General features: G+C 31.6%; 1 pseudogene; it reads right to left on the reverse strand.

Moving 5' to 3' along the window:
- Positions 1 to 231: 231 nt before the first annotated feature.
- Positions 232 to 7,983, reverse strand: LOC124910286 (annotated as a pseudogene).
- Positions 7,984 to 15,125: the final 7,142 nt, after the last annotated feature.

Below are 15,125 nucleotides of genomic sequence, written 5' to 3' on the forward strand. Positions count from 1 at the left end.
TCCTGCCTGGTTTGATCAACCCAAAAGTCTCGTGATTTCTGCACCAACATTGATGACAGAATATCGGAAATGGGTAATGAAATATAGTATGCATAACTTACACAACTATACACATAACTATCACCAATTACGCATTCATATAACACTTTTATATATAAGTATTATATAAAGATCTAGTAGTGTTAGTATCAATAATAACCGAGGCCTTCAGATGATAGGTTAGAACTTTCACTACATTGGTGATCGGGGAGCACGGGGTCTGACTAGTGTTTTTGATGGACTTACCCTACATGCCCATAAAAAAATTGTGTCAAAAGACTTAAAACTGATATTTTCTTATCATAATCCATAAAAATAAATAAAATAATTAAATAAATAAATAAACCTTATGGGCAATGATCCAAGAACAGCTCCACTACAACTTTCAGCCTGCAATTCATTGAGAAGCCATAAAAATCTGACATTTGTTCTAGTTCCCTATTAATGAGTAAAGAATGGTGGTTTTATTAGGCATATGTTATTGTTACCATGATAAACTCGACAAATGCAATGCGAGTTCGATGTTGATAATCTCCCAATAACCTCAATCGAAGAACCTGAAGATGAATACAAGATTTTCGAATGAAACAAACAAACATGATGATCGATCTGATTAATTTAAGCCAAACCTCTCCACATAGAGTCTCGAAAAAGATCTTCACATATCCTTGAGTAACCTGGAAAAGCAACATGTAATAGTCATGATTTTACAACATCCATAAAAGGATTATTTGGATTTTTACATCGAACAAAACCCTAACCTTCTTGTCAATGTTTGTACAATAAACGGTCCTTGCACACATTTCCCTTTCATCTTCAAACTCAAAATGTCAAATGAGTGAAGCTCAGAGAAGGTGAATGTAAAATTCTGACCTAATTATAAAATTGAGAACTAATGATAGGATCGGGATCGCCGATAGAGGACTGGGGTCTAGCTAAATGAGAATGCTTACACACTCACAACGGTTGGTACTAATCCGGTTAGGGATTAATACCGGTCTCAACACCACACAAACTGTGACAAACTCTTGAACCGAGTTCAAGTGCGGAAATGTTTGTTTCAGTTTGAAACAACAAACACAATTCGGACAACAATAAGAATGGAGAAGGATATGATCGAAATAGAGAGAAGTCGGTTCGGATAATGAAATGACCGGAAATGAGGAAAGAACACAACACAAGGATTTTATGGATATTCGGAGATAAAGCTCCTATGTCACCTCTTCTTCTCAAACGTTGAGAAGGATGTTCACTAAAAATATTCAATACACTTTACAATGCTTTTGTCTAAGACTAGAGACTAATTTAGTGCTCGTTCTTGACATCTCAATAAAAGCACTCTATTGAACAGAAAACTTCTGTCAACTTACAGAATCTCACTAATCACATTGAATCAATGATATGATTATACACTTTGATATTCTTGAACAGATTGTAAGAACATTAGAATTGATAGGTTTTTGTAATCTTGCAACTGTTCAAAACTTGTGATTCCGTAACTATGTAACTATTTTCGTAACTGTTGCTTTTGATCTTCAGCTTTACTTTTATAGTGGAAATATTGTTGGGCCTTATGGGTCCAGCCCAATTAGGCAATATAAAACCAAATAAACCCTAATTTTGTTTCTCTCTCTACCACAATTTTCAGAGAGAGTTCTGTGAAGAGATCAAGAGAAACAGAGTGAAGAAAATACAGAGGAAGAAGAAGGGAAGAAGATATAGAGGAAGAAGAAGAGAAGGAGAACAGAGTATCACCTTCTTTGTCTTGATTACCCTCAGGTTCATTTCTCTCTTACTTGTAAAGGGAATTTCATGTTTTCTCAAACCTAGATTTGTTTGGGTTTGAATGAAATTAGTTTCTCTGTATGTATACCTCAACTTTAGGTTTAAAGTTGAGAGGAACAATTGTATCGGTTTCTTACTGATTAGTGAAATCTGTTGGTTTTGCCCCGTGGTTTTTTACCCTCCGTGTTGAGAGGGTTTTCCACGTAAATCTGGTGTTCTTTATTACTTTGCTGATCTGCTAGTATGATTTGGTTGACTTGTGAAATTAATCAGATCAATTGATTTCAATAGGAAGTATTATTCAACTTGAAATTCCTAACAAGTGGTATCAGAACTGTTAGGTTTACTTTCTATTGAAGAGTGTTTTTCCCTCAGGTTCAGATGGAAGGCAGTAGCACTATGATCAGGCTGACAAACAATAACTGGCAGATTTGGAAATCCAAAATGGAGGACATCCTTTATTGTAAGGATCTGTATGAGCCAGTTGAAGGAGATAGTGCAAAGCCAAAAGAGATGGCTGAAGCTGATTGGATAAAACTGAACCGGAAAGCAGTCGGCACAATCAGACAATGGCTTGATGATAGTGTTTATCACCATGTAGCAAGTGAGAAAAGTGCTCATGAGCTATGGAAGAAGCTAGAGTCATTGTATGAGCAGAAGACGGCAGGTAACAAAGCGTTTCTGATCCGAAAGTTGGTAAATCTGAAATTTAGAGAAGGCACAGGTGTTGCTGAGCATTTAAACGAGTTCCAGAGCTTGATTAATCAATTATCAGTGATGGAGATGACCTTAGAAGATGAGCTACAAGCCTTATTGCTATTGGGATCATTGCCTGACAGTTGGGAGACATTGGTTGTGACTGTTAGTAATGCAGCTCCGAATGGTGTGCTTACTATGAGTATAGTTACTAGCAGCTTGTTCAATGAGGAGACAAGAAGGAAGTCAACTAATACAAATAGTGCACAGGCCCTAGTCACAGAGAACAGGGGAAGAGCTGAACACCGACAACAATCAAGAGGCCATAGCAAGTCAAGAGGCAGATCAAAATCTAAGGGGAGAGAATGTTATCACTGTGGTAAAGAAGGTCACATGAAGAAAAATTGTAGAGCCTGGAAAAGACTACAGAATGAAGGCAAAAATCAGAAGAAAGATGATGAAAACAGAAATACCACAGCCACAGTAACTGCAGAGGATGTAGTTATTCTTTCTTGTGAAAAGGAACAATATCTACATGTAGAAGATCACCAAGGAGTTGAGTGGATAGTTGATACAGGTGCTTGCTATCATGCTACACCGAATAAAGAGTTTTTCACCACGTACAAGGCTGGAGATCTTGGTACAGTGAAGATGGGTAATACTAGTCACTCAAGCATTGTGGGTATTGGTGACATTTATTTGCAGACAGAACAGGGGCATCGGTTAACACTGAAAGATGTGCGGCATATTCCTGATTTACGTCTAAATTTGATATCAGGTGATGCATTGGACAAAGATGGATTCAAGCATTATCTTGGTGGTGGTGAATGGAAACTCAGCAAAGGATCAATGATTGTAGCAAAAGGGAAGTCGTGGCATTCATTGTACAGAACACATGTGAAGGTACTCAAAGATGATCTGAATGCAGTACAAGCTGAAAGCTCTCTAAATCTGTGGCATCAACGCCTTGGCCACATGAGTGAGAAAGGGCTGCGAATTCTGGTGAGGAAGCTGCACATCCCCTCAACCAAAGATGAGGTTCTGGATCTATGCGACTACTGCCCATTTGGTAAGCAACATCGAGTCTCTTTTAGTCAGACATCAGAAAGAAAACATAATGTGTTAGACTTGATTTATTCTGATGTGTGTGGTCCTTTTGAAGTGGAGTCATTGGGTGGCAATCGATATTTTTTAACATTTATTGATGATGCGTCTAGAAAGGTGTGGGTTTATTTTATGAGAACAAAAGACCAGGTATTCAATTACTTTCAAGAGTTCCATGTCATGGTAGAAAGAGAGACAGACAGTAAGCTGAAATGTCTTCGCTCTGATAACGGGGGAGAGTATACCTCCAAGGAATTTAAAACATATTGTACCAAATATGGTATTCGACATGAGAAGACAGTGCCTGGAACTCCGCAGCACAATGGTGTGGCTGAGAGAATGAATCGCACCATTGTAGAAAAGGTGAGATGCATGCTGAAGATGGCAAAGTTGCCAAAACAGTTTTGGGGAGAAGCAGTTCGCACAGCCTGCTATCTCATAAACAGGTCGCCATCTGTTCCTTTGAAATTCGAGATACCAGAAACAGTATGGTCTAAGAAGAATGTTTCATACTCACATCTAAGGGTGTTTGGATACAAAGCATATGTGCATATTCCAAAGGAACAAAGATCCAAGTTGGATGATAAAGCAACTCCATGTATTTTCCTTGGATATGGAAATGAAGAATTTGGGTACAGGTTATGGGACTCAGAAAAGAAGAGAATTGTCAGGTGCAGAGATGTTGTGTTCTTTGAAGGTCAGACAGGGATAAGTCCAGAAATAATTGAGAAGTCAGAGAGGGTTGATGAGTCCATAGAACTCATACCAATTCCTTCACATGTACAGTCAACAGTAACGGATGAAGATGAACAAAATGAAGAAGCCACTGAGGAAACCTCTGACATGAATGGTAGTAATGATGATGAGAGTGTTTATGGTGTTCCTGAGCAGGGGGAGCAACATCGTCAAGAGGAGCCAGAAGAGCCCCCATTAAGAAGGTCTGAGAGAGAGCACCAACCTTCTAAAAGATACCCTTCTTCAGAGTATATCCTGTTGACAGAAGAAGGAGAGCCAGAAAGTTTTCAGGAGGCACAAGCTCATAAAGACAAAGTTAAGTGGCATGATGCAATGAAAGACGAGATGAAGTCATTGCAAGAAAATGACACATATGAGCTTGTGGAGCTTCCTAAGGGCAGAAAGGCCTTGAGAAATAAATGGGTGTTCAAGCTAAAGAGAGATGAAAATGGAGAACTTATGAAGTACAAAGCCCGACTGGTCGTAAAGGGTTTTGGACAGAAACAGGGCATCGACTTTGGGGAAATTTTCTCACCAGTGGTAAAGATGACTTCCATTCGTGCAGTGTTAGGTCTAGTATCTGGCCTAGATCTTGAACTTGAACAACTTGATGTAAAAACTGCATTCCTTCATGGTAACCTTGAAGAAGAGATCTATATGGTGCAACCAGAGGGATTTGAAGTGAAAGAAAAAGAAAACATGGTTTGCAAATTGAAGAAGAGTCTATATGGTTTGAAACAAGCCCCGAGACAGTGGTACAAGAAATTTGACTCCTTTATGATGAGTCATGGGTACCAGAAAACCAAGGCAGATCCATGTGTTTTCTTCAAAAGATTTCCTAATGGAAAATTTATAATCCTTTTACTTTATGTTGATGATATGTTGATTGCAGGACAGGATGCTCTGTTTATAGCTATGTTGAAGAAAGAGATGTCCAAGACATTTGAAATGAAAGACATGGGTCAAGCACGCCAGATATTGGGCATGAAGATTACTCGTGACAGAAAGGCTAAGAGACTTTGGTTGTCACAAGAGAAGTACATTGAAAGGGTGCTTGAAAGATTCAACATGCAAGGAGCAAAGAAAGTAAGTTGTCCACTTCCTAGCCATTTGAAATTGAGCAAGAAGTTGTGTCCATCAACAGAAAAAGAAAAGGATGAAATGTCAAGTGTGCCATACTCCTCAGCTGTAGGGAGTTTGATGTATGCAATGGTTTGCACTAGGCCAGATATAGCTTATGCAGTCGGTGTGGTAAGCAGATTCCTTTCTAATCCAGGAAAACAACATTGGGAAGCAGTGAAATGGATTCTTAGATATCTAAGAGGCACTTCCAATTTGTGTTTGAGTTTTGGAAATGGTGAACATGTGCTAGAAGGTTACACTGATTCTGATATGGCTGGAGATCTGGATCACAGAAAATCCACTTCAGGTTATGTGTTTACTTTTGCAGGGGGAGCCGTGTCATGGCAATCCAAACTGCAGAAATGTGTGGCTTTGTCAACCACAGAAGCAGAATACATTGCAGCCACTGAAGCTGGTAAAGAGCTATTGTGGTTGATTAGATTTCTCTTGGAGCTTGGTATGCAACAAGAAGATGCAGTTGTTTTCTGTGATAGCCAGAGTGCTATAGATTTGAGCAAGAATGCTACATATCATTCCAGAACTAAGCATATTGATGTGAGATTTCATTGGTTAAGAGATGCAATAGAAAGCCAGCAGATGAAGCTGAAGAAAATTCACACTGATAAGAATCCATCAGACATGTTTACGAAGATAGTTCCAAAAGACAAGTTTGAGCTTTGTTGTCGGTTTGTCGGCGTGAATACCAAGTGATGACTTGAAGATCGGTGTGCCTCTCTCCGTGGGCTGGAGGGGGAGATTGTTGGGCCTTATGGGTCCAGCCCAATTAGGCAATATAAAACCAAATAAACCCTAATTTTGTTTCTCTCTCTACCACAATTTTCAGAGAGAGTTCTGTGAAGAGATCAAGAGAAACAGAGTGAAGAAAATACAGAGGAAGAAGAAGGGAAGAAGATATAGAGGAAGAAGAAGAGAAGGAGAACAGAGTATCACCTTCTTTGTCTTGATTACCCTCAGGTTCATTTCTCTCTTACTTGTAAAGGGAATTTCATGTTTTCTCAAACCTAGATTTGTTTGGGTTTGAATGAAATTAGTTTCTCTGTATGTATACCTCAACTTTAGGTTTAAAGTTGAGAGGAACAATTGTATCGGTTTCTTACTGATTAGTGAAATCTGTTGGTTTTGCCCCGTGGTTTTTTACCCTCCGTGTTGAGAGGGTTTTCCACGTAAATCTGGTGTTCTTTATTACTTTGCTGATCTGCTAGTATGATTTGGTTGACTTGTGAAATTAATCAGATCAATTGATTTCAATAGGAAGTATTATTCAACTTGAAATTCCTAACAAATATGACAACGGTCATATTTCTCTTTCAACGGATACATGCATGGTAATCCTTGAATCTGATTGCTTGGTCAAAAGGAGTTGTATTGCATTAAATGTGGTTGATGCTTCCCAAGAAAAGAATAAGCCGGCCAGCTTTGTCTTTACTTGACTTTATCATATGTCGGTTTTGGAAGTTACTTGCTCCTTGGGAGCTGCTTTTGGACTTATACCAAAATGGGTAACTATTAATTTGACAGTCTTCTGTTGCATACAATCTGTTGAACAGACTTGTATTAAAATGGAAATTGCACAGTCTGAACCTTTGAAATCTTCCTTCTGCACATTCTCAAAGAAATCTGATTGCACCAAAATGACAACTTGCAGTAGTTCCGTATCTTTGATTTTGGTTTTGATTATCTACCCGTTGGAGTTGTACAATGGCTTAAAATTTTCAGGCATTTGAATCAATCGAACATCATCGATTGACCGGTCCTACCGAAAAGTAGCGACCGATCAAGGGAAGGAGTTCACCGATCCCGGAGTTGAGCCTGACCGGTCTTCAGAGAAGATAGATCAATTAAGTGAGTTTTGGTTTGTACTGCTTCAGAGATATAGGTTTGACCGGCCAAAGAATGTGACCGCTCTCAGCTTTTCCTGCACCAAAGGTTGAAATTTAATTAAGTTCTTTTAGATAGTTCATTACTTATAAATTAACTATCTAATTTATCTAACAACTAACTCAGGGCAAATAAGCATGATTAATATGAGCCATTCCAGTTTTGGATGGAAGAACCCTAACAGGGTAATATCCAAGCATAGTTCCTGCCAAACTCAAAGAATTCCTAGCCCATTCTGCAATCATTTAACAAAATTGAGATATTTTCACAAATCATTCAGTAAAACCAACAAGAACTCGTAATACCTTCATCAGTAAACTCAACAAATGTAAACTTTAAAATAGAATTAGGATCACCTCAAACTCGACAGTCCACAACCTTCATCAACCAAATTCACAAATTCAATTTAGGGATTTTAACAAAAACAGTCATTACAAGTAGTCATCACTTACCTATTCACAGGTTTAAAAAAGTGTAGCAAGATATTCTTCAATAACCTGATAATCAATATTAGATGTATATAGTCTTTCTAATAACTTCTTCTCTTTGAGCAACACTGGTGCAACTATTCATCCTTCGTTTTCCATTAGCATAGTTATTATTCTTCTGAGTATGAAAAGCCAGATTCAGAAACTAATCAAGTGAATCAAATGAACATAAAAAGGTATGAGAAGATGAATATAATACCCGACCAATATTATTTCCATCAGGAACAGGTTGAATTAGGAAATTATTAACTAGCGAGTTGGAGATTGCCGCTTAAGAACTTATGGCCTTCGACAGTCAACAACGTTGAATCCATTCACCGTTGTGGAATGCCCTTGCAACCATTGATGTATAGATTAACGAGGGTCGCTCGATTCTTATCGAATGTCGACAAACGCCCTTGCAACCACATCTGGATCCATTCGCCGTTGTGGAACGCCTTTCATCTCTTCTTGCATCCCTCTCTCTTAGCTTAGAGCTAACGCTTGTTATTTTACGCTGACTGATTGAAATGGAGGGAGAAGACTTGAAAATAATTATGGATTCGTCTTCTACAGGCGGTGGCAGAATCATGGTCATTGTGTAGGTTTAATATATTTTTAATAGAAAATAGCGATTGATGTGGGTACCAATCGCTACTATCACTAGTAATACGTATTGGTTCAAGTGTCAATCGCAAGTAACTCTTGAAAAATGCGCCAAAACATTGAGCCTTTTTTCCCGGGTTCTAATTAGGTTTTTAGCGATTGGTTTGTAACCAATCGCCGTTATGTGAAGATAGTAGTGATTGGTCTAAAAGACAATCTCTATTATAAAGGTAGTGGCAATTGGATTTTAAACCAATCGCTACTACCTCGATAATAGCGATTGGCTTTTAGACCAATCGCTAGCGATTGCTCGCTATTAAGCCTTTTTTTACTAGTGATATTAGCTTGTATATCACATAATTATATATATATATATATATATATATATTAATATGTATTTTGTTTTCTTTGTTTTTATTAAAAAAAAGTGAATAAAAGTATAGATATATAAAATAGGAACATTAAAAAAATGAAAGAAATGGTAAGGTTATATTACCCACGCCTGTCAAGTTCACACTTCACCATACCTACCAAGTTGTTTTATCCAAGTGGGTTAGTTGCATAGTTTATACCTCCCTCATAGGCTAATTGTATTCATTATATATACATAATATATATATAAATATATATATATATATATATATATTATAGTTGTTATTACTTATATATTATATATGATTATAGGTATATAATAGTGGTTTATTATCTTATATGTTATATATAATATATATATATTGATTTTTTTGTTTTTATTTATTTATATTTTAGGGGTAAATAACAAAATAAAATTGAATATAAAGCACAAACGAAGATATTAGTCACATGTAATCTCCAACTTATTGAATAAAATTTATTAAAATTGAATAAAATTAACGATAATGAATCTAAGTTGAGACCAGCTTGGTTGGAGATATTTTAGTCACATGTAATCTCCAACTTATTCCAAAAAAAATATATTTAAATAGACAGAGTAAATAAATAAGAATACAAAATGAAATAGATATTAGTAAACAACTCTCAACTCTTTTTTTTACTTGTATTGACAAATAATAGTCATATATAAATCAAATAAACAGTCATGTTTCTAGTTATTAATGGGTCGATTATAATCAAAGATCTAGGTTCTGAATCATAAAAAATATAAATGAAATTAAGAGAACTAGTATTTAACTTTATCAATTCATTGTATCACTTTTGAAACAATAGAAAATAAATATGAAAGAAACATGATAGCTCACTCTTTATCATTGTTTGTGAGTGTGCGAAAAGACCACTCATATGTTATTCATTGTCCCTATACTTCAAGTCTGGACTCCAGAGACACAAGGGAATGTGAGAAGTATGGCTAACGATAGAGGAGAGAGAACTTCATCCAGATCTCTTCTCTTCTCTTCTCTTCTCTTCTCTTCTCTTCTCTTCTCTTCTCTTCTCTTCTCTTCTCTTCTCTTCTCTTCTCTTCTCTTCTCTTCTCTTCTCTTCTCTTCTCTTCTCTTCTCTTCTCCTCTCCTCTCCTCTCCTCTCCTCTCCTCTCCTCTCCTCTCCTCTCCTCAAATTTGGTCTAAAAAAAATTTAGCTCTAAAGAGGGAGTATCAAACATTAGCCAAAAGAAAAACACGCTACATTACGCATGGCTGAAGTCCAAGGTCCCCATTTGAACTTGTGATTTCTTTTTTTTTCTACAAAATGAAAAAACACAAACATGATATATTATAAAATAAATATTTATTTTAAGATGATTTGATTCATACAATTTTTATTTAATAAGTCAATATTCTGATTATAATTAAGGGTTAAAATAGGGTGTCTACACTATTACAAAAAGTAAACTGAAAATATAAAAAAATAATAATTAAATAAAAAATATACTATCTTTTATAACACAGACACAAGACAGACAAACTCTGATGTTGTGTTGACCATGATACAAATTATATCAAGAAAGAATTTTATAAAAATAATATATCACAACTTAATACAACACTTAAATATATTAATCTAAATATATATATTTTAAATTTATTTATAATAAAATTATCAAAAATCTAAAAATATATTAACAATAATAATAAAATAATTATAAAAAATGAAAATTATGAATAGATCGGAATCATACTCACACCACACAATATATATATTTATATATATATTTAAATAAAATTTATGTTATTATATATATTAATCTTATTAAAATAATTATTTAAATATTACTTATATAAATAAATTTCATTATATTATAAAATAAAGTCCAATAATATTTTTGTCTATATTGAGAAAAACATAGATATGTTTCCAATAAAAGTTGTGTGTGCCTACATAAAATAATGGATAACTTTTTTTATTTTTTTTCTTTTTAAAATTTAATAAATTTTAACTTAACAATGTATTGGAGAATTCAGGACAATGAAAAATAAATTGTGAATGAAAATATTTTAATTTTATTTTGTAATTAATTAACAAAATAAAAATAAAAAGTAACAGTAATTGTGATGATTTAAGTTAAAAAATATAAATAATTTATTCAATTTATTCTTAATTAATGACATTAAATATACTAATAAAATAATAATAATCTGATAAAAAAAATGTTTCATAAATATTAGTGACTAATTAAAGTTGTAAATAATTGTTTAGGAAGTTATTTCTTTATATTTTATTATTATCTTTAATAGTAATTTCTTAATTCTAAGATTTGAAACAAAAATGTCAAACTTATCTTTCGATATCTAAAAAATATTATTTTGGTTTGGATTAAGATAATTTACATTTATTCTAATTTGTAACATTGTAATGATAATTTAATTTCATGTAAGAATAATGAGACATATACATAAACAAATTACAAATAATAAAAATGATTTAGATAAAAAATAATATCATAAGAGAGATATTGTTGAAATGTTTAATAACCTCAAAACTAGAAAATAAATAGATGATGCAAAAATGAAATAACTTTACGTCTTTGCCGATAATCGATTATATATGTGAAATGACACAATTTAAATTATATGATATTTTTTTTAAAAAGTAAATAAATAAATAATATCAATTTAAATATTTTTATATGCATTAGAGTAATATTTTATAATTAATCATTTAATAAGAAACAATATCACCATATTGACACATTTATAATTAGAACCGCATGCTCATTTTAGACAAACACAACCTTTTCATGCATGTTTTTATTAAAAATGTTAAGATTTACATAAAATATTTTAAATGAAAATTCTTAACATGTTTTTTATCAATTTTTTCTTCTAAATTTTAAAACATATAAAACACTATATTTTGCTTGAAAAATAATAAAATTTTTGATTAAAAATAATAAGTAGTTACGACAAATAATTTTATTTCGAAGTAAAAGAATAAATAGTTACAACAATAATAGATCAGGTTGGGGTCAAAATAATTTTAATTCGGAGTAAAAGAATAAGTCAAATATTTGGTAATATGGAATTAATTTTTATATTTAATTTGGTTAGACATATTAAAATTACTATGTTAATTTCAATATATAAACAAATTTAATTTATTTAATTTTACTTTTCATATTTAATTTATTTTTATCTATTTCAACTACCTTTTAGTAAGCGTATTTTAAAAATATAACAATTCTATATTCAAATTCATTTAGTTTTTTGTTTAAATATATAATTAAAATTGAATTACAAATTTTTATATTTTTTTAAATATAGAAATTGAAATATAAATAATATTTAATTATGATGATACTGAAATTAAAATTCTAATTATAATGTCATATATAATTCAAACACATCCTAAATGATTTTCGGAAAAAAAATAGATACCTAAGTTCTAAATAATTACGAAAATACAGTTAAGAAAGTATAAATATTAAGGTACAAGATTTTCATGATAAAATGTAGGTCATTAATCTTGTATAGAAATAATCTTTAAGAGAGACGAGACACTGATTTTTGCAAACACAACGACTTTATTTTATATTTCAATAATCCTATCGATTTGACATGATCTAGGGCAACTTTCATACAAAATTCTTCACTCCACAAATAAAATCAAAATTGAAAAAAATCAAATATAACCCAAAACTTATAACATAAATAAATTTTTCTACAAATTCTAAACATTCAAAACAAGAGCCAATTACCATTTGAGGCTCAAACTTTAAATTGAGCTATATGGAGCGCGAACTATCACACGTTTGGCCATTTAAGACTTTTTACTAAATAGACGTTAGATCCGTTTATTTTAAAATTCATTTGCATTAACACTTGTAACTTTTGTTAGCTTAATATTACATTTTTAATAATATTTTGAAGATTTCTTCGAGTTGTACATTATGGTAAAGAACACCTCATGCCCATTACAGACCTTGATCGATTTTGCTTCTAGTATTTACTGAACTTTGTGGTTTCTCTGTATATAAGGATAATTTTTTAAATATAAAAATTGAATTATAAATCTATTTTAATTAGGATAAAACTGAAATTAAAATTTTAATTATAATATCGTCTATAATTCAAATACATCCTAAATGATTTTCGAAAGATTAAGAAACAAATTAGATCCCTAAATTCTAAATAAGTAAGAAAATTGAATTAAGAAAATATAAGTATTAAGGTACAAGATTTTCATGATAAAATGTAGGTCATTAATCTTTTATAGTAACAATCTTTAAAAGAGACAAGTCATCGATATTTTCAAACACGACAACTTTATCATGTATCAATAATCCTATTGATTATTCATGATCTATGGCCATTTTCATACCTGATTTTTAACTTCCATAAATAAAATAAAAATTAAAAAGAAAATCAAATACAACCCAAAACTTACCCATGTCTGCCAAGTTCACTTACCCAAATTACACAGTCTATACCTCCCTCATAGGTTATCTGTATTCATTTTACATACGTATAATAATATTTATATATATATATATATTTAAAATTGTTATTAATCATATATTATGCCATTTGTAATCATTTTATATACAACTTAGATCATCTCCAACCCACTTATAAACCCATCTCCATAATAGGTTTTAACCCTCCAACCCACCTACAAACTCAACTGCATTTTGAGTTTTTCTGCAAATTCTCTCTCCTTCATACCCAAATTTGCAGGGACACTGTTCACATACTCAAAACTTTTCAAAACTTTCATTTTTGTCCTTTTAGTTTGTTTTTAATTAATTTACATAACTTATTTATATTATAATTTGTTTACCTATTTTATTTATTTATATTTTAATTAATTTATATTTTACTTTATTTATATATTTAATTCATGATAATTTTAATTTGTTTATATGATTAATTTATATTTAAATTTATTTATATTTATATTTTATATTTTTAAGTATTATAAATTTATAATAATAAACAATATTGAATAAATAATTGATTTATAATTAGAATTTAAAAGTAATTAATAAGTTGTTGTAAAGTTATGGGTTCAATTTGTAATTTTAGATAAATATATAGATAATATTGAAAAAATTAAAAATTATTATAAAAATGAATCTTTTGAGAATATTCTTTTGAGTTTGAGTTTTTGGGTTGGAGATGAATTACTGATTGATGTGATGTTTACTGCATTTTGGGTTTGAGAATAGGTATTTGGGTTAAAGATGACCTTAATCTCCAAAACTCAACATGAATAGAGAGAGTAAAGTGACAAGATGATCAAATAAAATAAATATTAATGAACAAATATTAGCTGTTTTTACTTGGATTCACAAATAATATTCATAGATAAATCAAATAAAAAATTAAGTTTATATTTATTAATGGATCTCTTATAACGATGGATTTAGTTTCTGAATCATCGAAAAATGTAAAAGAAACAAAGAGAAAAAGTACATAACTTTAGAAATTCATCTTATCAATTGTGAAATAATTAAAAATAAATCTAAAAGAAACATGATTGCACACTCTTTATCATTGTCTGTGAGTTTGTCATCCAAAAAAGCAAAGAGACCACTCATATATATTCCTTATCCCCGTGTTTCATTCGAAGGTGAATAAGGTACCTCATTGCTTTCAAGTCCAGAGCCATAAGTGAATGTGAGGTGTATGGCTAGCGATGGAGGATAGAGATTTATCCAGATTCCTTATCTTCTCTTATCTTCTCCTTTTTTATCTACAAATTTGGCCTCAAAAAAACTTTTGAGTTCTGGAATAAGAGAATCAAATATTAGCCAAAAAGGAAAACACGTATTATGCATGACTGAAGTACTCGGCCCCATTTGGAAAAGTGGTCTCTTTTTTTTCTGAAAAAAAATACAAAGTACCATAAATTAAAAAATAAGTTTTCATTTTAAGTTTATTTGATTTATAATATTTTTATTTAATAAGTTCAAATTTTACTATTAAATAAGGTGTAAAATTAGGGTATCTACTATATAACAAAAGAGTAAAGTAAAAATATAGATAATAATGATTAAATAAAAAAACATACTATCCTTTATAATATACACACAAGATAGACAAAAAATGACAGTGTCTTGACCATGATATAAATTATATCAAAGATACAATTTTTAAAAATAACATATCACAACTTAACATAACACTTAAATATATCAATTTTTTATATTTATTTTATAATTTTAAAAAAATTACTATATATATGTATTTTAGATTTATTTATAATTAAATTGTTAAAATCTAATTTTAGTAACAGTAA

The sequence above is a fragment of the Impatiens glandulifera genome, chromosome 7 (genome assembly GCF_907164915.1).
Source record: "Impatiens glandulifera chromosome 7, dImpGla2.1, whole genome shotgun sequence".
In the NCBI taxonomy this organism is placed as follows: Eukaryota; Viridiplantae; Streptophyta; class Magnoliopsida; order Ericales; family Balsaminaceae; genus Impatiens; species Impatiens glandulifera.